Source organism: Melanerpes formicivorus, unplaced genomic scaffold, assembly GCF_026170545.1.
Source record: "Melanerpes formicivorus ecotype bairdi unplaced genomic scaffold, bMelFor1.0.p_v2 SCAF_1, whole genome shotgun sequence".
Lineage (NCBI taxonomy): Eukaryota > Metazoa > Chordata > Aves > Piciformes > Picidae > Melanerpes > Melanerpes formicivorus.
The window spans coordinates 67,856,551-67,864,949 of NW_027142353.1; positions in this window are offsets into that span (position 1 = coordinate 67,856,551).

The following is an 8,399-nucleotide window of genomic DNA, read 5'->3' on the forward strand; positions in this document are numbered from 1 at the left end:
AGGAGACACAGCTGAGCCAGACTGGCCAAAGAGGTGTTCCATGCCTATGAGGTCAGCCCAGATACAACAATGAAGTGGAAGAAGGAAGCTGGGGGATTTGTCCATGGCATTTATCCTCCTAAGGAGCCACCACACATAGAGAGCCCTGCTGGCTGAGACTGCCCACCGTCCTGCTGATGGGAAGTGGAGGCTAATATCCTCTCTCTGCATTCACTTCTGTGCCATCTACTATCTTGGCCTATTGCTTCTATCTTATTACTGGCTTTTGTTCTGTTTTCCCGTCTCCTCTGTCCGTTGAAGAGGGGCAATGAGAGCAGCTTTGGTGGGTGTTTGTTCCCTAGGCCAGGTCTAAATCTCTGCATTACCCTTAGGCCATCAAGTTACCAACTCATTGTCGTTAAACTTTTGCTGATACTCACGGCACTGAATGTAAAACTCCTTGCCTTTCACCATGCTTTGTCTCATGTTAGCCACATGCCTTTGGAATAAGATTGCATGATTTAATTAGAAAGTGCCAGGGCTGGCTGTCGCTGCTTGTGTGTGGCAGCTGCACTGGGGCTGATGTGAAGATTGGAGAGGAGAGTGCTCAGAGTGGTCTGTCACTATCACTGCCCCCAGCTACTGTCATCCACCTACTTGTTTGCCTCTAGCTGACTGCAGTTTGTGAATGTCCCAGTTTTCTCTGTTGCAGAGTTGAGCAGAGAAATGTCAGTCAGCCTGGCTGAGCTAGGATGTGGCCAGCATGACAGATTTGGAGTCTCAAATTCTTTTTTCTGAGTCACTGGCTGAAGGCCAGCCAGAGCATCTCCTTCCTGCAAGCCAAAGGCATGCAAATGCAAGAGCTGCTAAACCTTGGAAGGGGGGAGGCACTGCTCCACTGGGATGGTCATACAGAATTAAACAGGTTGGAAAGGACCTCAGAGATCAGAGTCCAACCTATCACCCAACACCATCTCATCAACTAAACCATGGCACTAAGTGCCTCATCCAGGCTCTTTTTAAACACCTCCAGTGATGGTGACTCCACCACCTCCCAGGGCAGCACATTCCAATGGCCAATCTCTCTTTCTGTGAAGAACTTCTTCCTAACATCCAGCCTAAACTTCCCCCTGGGTGCCTAGGAAAAGAGACCAACCCCCACCTGGCCACAACCTCCCTTCAGGTAGTTGGAGAGAGCAATAAGGTCTGCCCTGAGCCTCCTCTTCTCCAGGCTAAGCAACCCCAGCCTCTCCTCACAGGGCTGTGCTCCAATCCCCTGTCCAGCTTTATTGCCCTTCTCTGTGCATGTTCCAGCATCTGAGGGGCCCAGAACTGGACACAGAATCAAGGTGTGGCCTAACCAGTGCTGAGCACAGGGCAGAATGACTTCCCTGCTCCTGCTGGCCACACTATTCCTGGTGCAGGCCAGGATGCCATTTGCCTTCCTGGCCACCTGGGCACACTGCTGGCTCATGTTCAGCCTACTGTCAACCAGCACCTCCAGGTCCCTCTCTGCCTGGCTGCTCTCCAGCCACTCTGACCCCAGCCTGCAGCACTCCATGGGGTTGTTGTGGCCAATGTGTAGAACCTGGCACTTGGATGTGGTGTTCAAGGGGGGATTGGACGTGGCACTTGCTGCCATGGATTAGTAGTCATGAGGTCTTGGATGACAGGCTGGACTTGATGACCTTTGAGGTCTCTTCCAACCCTGTTGATTCTGTGTGATTCTCTGTGTGTGATGTTTTAAATCTCAAGCCCTTGGACTCTGCCCATCTGTCCAGCCTGTCAAGGTCCCTCTGCAGAGATCTCCTAGCCTCTTAGCAGGTCAACTCCTGCCCCCAGCTTTGTGTCATCTGCAAATTTACTGATGGTGGACTCAGTCCCCTCATCCATTTACACCATTTCATGCAATCCCACTTCAAGTATAAAGGAAATGCTGGGTCTCCTGTGACAGGTGATGGCCCTCTTGTATTATGGATCGGACAGGGAATCCTAGCTGGTAGCCTGGTTCCCAGGGGAAAGGGCAGCAGCCTCATTGCTAAAATGACTTTCAGTTTGGGTAGGGTTTTTTGTCATTGTTTGAGAAGAGTGCTAAAACAGGAATAAAGTGGTCAAAAACTGTTAAAAGCTACCCTGGCATTTCTAAATTACTTGCTGATCTTTTCTTGTTTTGTAATGTGGTCATAAAAAGCTACAGAAGGGAAGATGTGAGATGTGTGTAAAGTTTTGGCTGCCTGGCAACATGTCCTGACATTCCTTTTGTATATATATATATAAAAGGAAAATATTGTGGGTATGTATAGATCCACAAGCAGAAAGGGCATTTTAATGACTCACAGATCACAGCCAAACTCCCAACCTGGAAGCACTTCACCAGAAAGACAGAGATCCACCCAGCGTTACTTATCCTCCTTACCTCTCCTGTTCCCTTGTCCTGCCTGTTGAGATAAGGCTTCCAGGACCAGGCTTGGTCACCATCCAGAGCCTGAGCAGTGTTCAATATGCAGGAGCTTTTCTTCCTGAGCCCTGAAGCACTATGCTGAGAGCAGGATAAAGAATGAGTAGAAGGTGGAAGGAACTCAAGCCCAACACTGTCTTTATAAACACTTCTGTTGTGTCTTATTCCCTTGTCAAAATCTTGTCTCTGGGCATCAGGAAGAGAAGCGGCTTCCTGGCAGCTGTTTTGCAATCAAATGGTTCCTTCTGGAAGGACACCTGACTTGCTCCTTCCCTAAAGCATGAGTGAGGGTGGTGGGCAAGAGAAGACCTCTAGAAAGAGAAGTGGCAAAGGGAGAGCCTAAAGGATGAGGGGGAACTAATCAAAAGGGCAAAAGACAGCCAGTACAGTCAGGTGTCAGAACAGCCAGACAAGGTCTTCTCTTGGTGTTCAAAGGATTCTCCCCAGAGGTTGCTGAGAGTGGGGAAGGCTCAAAACCTTTCTATGTGCAGGATGAATTGAATGTGACCCCGTGCTGCCAGGAGAGGGTGAGCATATTTTAATCTCTTTGAATTTCCCAAACCATAGCTTTGTTCTCAGCCTTGTTGTGAACTGAACCCTGCCTTTAGCACCCTAGGTCCTTTTGGTGAGCTGTGAAAACTTGCAGTCACAGTGATTGATATGGCCAGCCCAGGAGTCCTTTCTCACACAAAGGTTAGCTCAGTGCCTGGTTTTGCTCTTGGAGGGACATGCAGACCCATATGCTCCACTGAGCCACTGCATGCTCAGAAGCTAAGAGGATTTTCTGGGGCAGAAACTGTGATGTAGGCTGGCTAGAATACACCAGAAGAGGAGCTGGCTCTTTGGTCAAGAGATAACTGCATTAGACTGTTCATCAGGCAAAAATGTCCACTGCTTTTATAACCAATGCCTTCTCTGAGACCTGTGCAGCTTCTCTGGGTGTTTGGCATTTGTGGCAACAGCTTGCAGGTGGTTTGTATGAGCTGCGCAGGGCCAGATGTTGGCTCTTGCAGCAACATCATTACTACATGAGATCAGCAGAAGTCTGCAGTCAGAAGGGATTGTCTCCCTGTGTGTGTGGAGCAAGGTGCTGTTGGACCTAAGGAAACTCTGGGTTTTGGTTGTATTAATGACAAACATCCTGGTTCTGGCTAAGAGTAAGACTGAGGGTTCTGGGCTTTGCTGTGTTACTGATGAAAGCTAATGCAGCCAGGGACTGCATGGTAATGTAATCAGATAGTGGTCTTAGTTCTTCATGCAAGGGAAATTTTGTGCCAATACATTTAGAGTGTGCCTAGAGAAATGATTTGTAAATCCTTATTCAGAGGAGAGGCTAACATATATTTGTGTGTGTACAAATGTCTGAAATCATTGTACTTTCCTGGGAAGGAAAAGGGGAACGAAAAAAGCCTTTTTGTTTCAAAACCCCAACCCACAGCCCCTCATCTCTACAGGTACAAACCAAATCCTTTCTTTCCTGACCTTTCACTTGAAGAGAGCAGTACTAATGTTTCAGTTGCTGCAGTTCAATACATCTCTGCCTCTCTGCAGCTGGTAACAGAGGAGAGGTTGCTGCTTATGTAGAAATTCCCTGGCTGGGTCATGGTATATTTCACTTGCACCTTATGATCTCGCATCCAAATATTGAGGGCTGCTCCCTGATAAGACACAGTAAGTATCAGTGATGAGTGGGTATCGCTGTGTCTGTCTGTGATTCTGAATCTTGAATAACCATGGAAAGCTCTCCAATAAGCTGGAGTGAATTTCTGCCAGTGTTCAGCTGTCACCATCAGAGAGAAAACAGGGGAGAAGCTCAGGAAATCGTCTGTAATTTTCAAGCACTTTATTCTCAGACAGATAAATGTTACTTGGAGTGAGCAAATCCTGAACCCCTGAGCAATGTCACTGATTTCAGTGCCACTGTTCAGGCCACAAATTATCATCAGTCCCTGTGAGTAACAAAGGAGGAACTGCTCTCCCTTTGTCAGTGGACAGATACCTGCAGGCAGCAGACTTGCTAAGCATCTCAGACAGGTGTTCAAAACCGCCTTCAGTACTCACAAGTGTTTTACACAACTGCTTCTGTGCCTCTTGCAGCTGTTCTCAAGATGAAGGAGGTTTGTTGTGGGGTTTGGATTTTCATTTTTAAGACCCTTTTGTTGGTATTTGTTGTAATTTTCATGTCTGAGTAGGGCTTGGGTTGCATCAATGCTTCCGTTGTAAAACTTGGCCTTGGGGCCTCAGGTAAAGGCAGCTAGTGTCAGTGGTCATCCCAGGCATATTCAAGACACCACAGAAGTACCCAGAAAGCCTTCCCCTCCCCACATAGATAACTTTTGGATTTGTAAAACCCTCTACCCCTTCCCAAGAGCACTTCTGCTCTTGCAGATTTGCTTTGTCAGCCAAGGAGGCTTGTTCCTATCAGCAGTGAGGCAACATTGATGCATCCAGTGCTAGATGTGGTAGAGTGCTAGCAAGCCAGCAGAAGTCCCTGCTCACTTTCTCACAGCTCTCCTGTGCTTGATGTAGCAGCATCTGTGGCTGAGATGAGACCTGCTATCAGTTTTCCTTTTCCTCCTTGCCTGAATCCAAGCAGATATTAAATTTTATCTGAAAAGAAAGACTCACTTGGACTGAACAAAAGCTTTGCTACAGGAGTGCTTCAGGATGTGATCTGTTGTCTGTGGAAGGGTTTCACAGTCCTGGTTGTAGCCTGCCACAGAGAGACACTAGAAAGAGAAGCACAGATCAGAATAGCAGAGAAGGGGACTGCTGCAGACAGAACAGCAGGTGATTCCCTACTGTCTCTCATGTGTCATTACTGAGAGTGACATTTCACACAGATAAACTGCTCAGCATCCCCTAGGGTTTTAGAGCCCTCACACTCCTGCCCAAGCTCACCTTTTGAGCCCATGAACAGGAATCTCACAATTAAGCATCTCTCTGTGCATGCCTGCTTTTCAGTGCCTCCAGATGCAAAATCTGCTGACAGCACTATGAGTACAACTTGACTGTGCTATGGACGAGCCTCCAAACCCATTGCACCAGCAGTCTGATTGATGGACCATATTGGTCAGCTATTAGAAACCTCTGAGCTCCTCTTCTGATATACCCTGAGGTCTTCAATTTCTCTGACCTGACAATATACTGTGGATATTTCATGTCTTCCGTGACCACATAGACTCAGGCCCTCTGGGTGTTCATTATTCCATGCCAAACATTATTATGTAGTCTATTCTAGCACAGTAAAGCTCTTGGGACCTTTGCTGTGCACACCATCCCCTCTGAGGCAGTTACAGCAGGAGACAAATGAGGCAGAGAGGATTGCAGCTGCCAGTGCTGTATGGATAAATCACTTGGTTTCTCATATAATGGGCAACTACTATAAAGCTCCTATCCATAATGACCTAAATAACTTAGATGGAGCTGCTCCTTAAACTGATTCTATTCCTGAATGTCTTTTTTCCTTGGCATTAGAAATATCCCTACGTATTATAGCCTTTCTCAGATGCCTCAAGCTTGCAGTCTCTGGTCCTCATGAGTGACTTCAGGCACCCCAAACAGTCACCCCACACACAATGTAGGAGGGGACAAGCAACTTGAGAAGTTTCTGGAGTGCACTGATGGTAACTGCCTGCCAGATGTGACTGAGGAGCTGACAAAGGAAGATGCCCTGCTGGACTTGGCACGTACAAACCAGGAAGAAGTGGATTGGGCAGGTGTGAAAACCAGGGTCAGCTTTGCCTGTGGCTATCATGAGAGGGTGGAGTTCAGGATCCTGAGAAGAGGTAAAAAAGCAGGGTTGAAAGTCTTGAGTTCAGAAGCGTGGACTTCAGCCAGCTCAGAGATGTGCTTGGATGAGTCATCTGGAGACCCTGGGGAAAAGAGGGGTCAAGGAGAGCAAAGTCATTTTCAAGAATGGTCTATCCCCACCTTCAGAAAATCAAGCAAAGGTAGCAGGAAGCCTGCAGGGATGAGCAAGAAACTCCTGAATAAACTCCATCATGAAAATGAAACAGAAGAGGTGGAAGCAGGGACAGGTGACCAGGGAAGAATATAGACTCACTGTCCAGGCCTGCAGGGGTGATACCACAAGTGCCAGGGGAGCTGGCTGGTGGTGTTGTTGTGAGGCACTCTTGATTGTCTTTGGGAGGTTATGATGAAAAGGAGAGCCTTCTGAGAACTGGAAGAAAATTGACCCCACTGCTATCTTTAAGAAGAGCAAGGAGAATCTGGGGAACTGCAGACTGACAACCATCACCTCACTTCCAGGAAAGGTGGTGGAGCAAATCCTCCTGGAAGCCATTTCAAAACACAGGAAGGACAAGAAGGTGGTTTGGAGGAGTCAGCATAGATTTCTGATGGGCAAATCATGACTGACCAAATGGATATCCACTGCTTTGAGCCCAGAGACTGGACTCAGTGATTTCCAGGAGTACCTTCCCACCTCAGTGGTTCTGTGGTATCTTAAGTTACAGCTTATGAATGATACTGCTGCTGAATTTCTATCAGGTATGAGGAGTGTCTTCTGTTGTTTTCTTCCATGATTTAAATTTGCAATTCCAAGGGAATTCTTTTTTAAGCCAATCTGTATGTATTTAGGACTTACTCTTACAAATCTTCCTTCACATGCAGTTGGTGATGCAGGTGAGCACCATTAAAGTCTTTGAGAATCAGATGGAAATCTACATGGCTCAGACAAAAGTTCCTCTGATGTGACTCAGTCTCATTTTATCTGTGGAGGACAGGGTAGGTTAGTCTCTAAGCTCCTGCTGTGGGGATTTCATAGGGACCTTCAAGGCAGGGCATAACACAGATTACTGTGAATCAGAAACTTTATGTCTTGATTTAGACTTGCTGTAGCACTGTAAGTGTTTGAACCTCATCACACAAATAATTCACAGTACCTGAAGAGGGTTTAAACTGTTGCATGGACAGTTTGATCCAGGCTTTTGCTAGCAGCTCCGCAGCAGCCACCCTGCAATGAGTGTGAGGCTTCAGTCTACAACCTCACTTGGCTTATTGAATCTGCTACACAGCAATGTTTGTTTGGAGCCAGCACATTTCAGACTAGTATTGTGGCTGTGTGATGCTTTCACTGCTGTCTGGCCTCAGGAACAAGCCATTTTACTTTTCCTGGAGTGCTACTGACCCCTTGTTATTAGTTTTTACACTTGGCAGACGTTCTGGTCCTTCCCTTATTGCTTTTGGAGTTGCATTGTGTTCATGTACTCCCAGGTGACTGCTCAGATGCACTTGGTGTGAAATGCTCTGCAACCCATCTCTGGTTTTGCTGCAGGCTCCACAGGGCAGCCTGTGTGCATCTCTACAAAAATAAAAGTAATTCAGCCTTCAGAAAGGGAATTGCATCAAATTCTTACTCTCTCAGCCTAATGGGATAGAAACCTGTGTTTGAGCACTGACCATGTTCACACAGGTAGCTAAAACCATCTGAGATGTCCTGAGGCATTTGTGCAGGCTGGTGGTTATGGAAGTTACACTGGAATATGCAGGAAGTGGCCAAGCCCAGTCTCTAGCACACTGAGGGTTTGCCATTGTGAAATAGCCATAGCCTCTCACTCTTTCACTACAATGATTCATGCACCCACAGACTACTAACATTTGGAATCTCTTTCCCTTGAATTTGCCCTGAATCTGATCTTGTGCTGTCTCTAACATAGAATAGAATAGAATAGAATAGAATAGAATAGAATAGAATAGAATAGAATAGAATAGAATAGAATAGAATAGAATAGAATAGAATAGAATAGAATAGGTTGGAAAATACCTTCAAGATAATCAAGTCCAACCAATCACCCAGCACCATCTTATCAACTAAACCATGGCACCAGGTGCCTCATCCAGTCTTTTCTTAAACACCTCCAGTGATGGTGACTCCACCACCTCCCTGGGCAGCACATTCCGAGGACCAATCTCTCTTTCTATGAAGAACTTCTTCCTC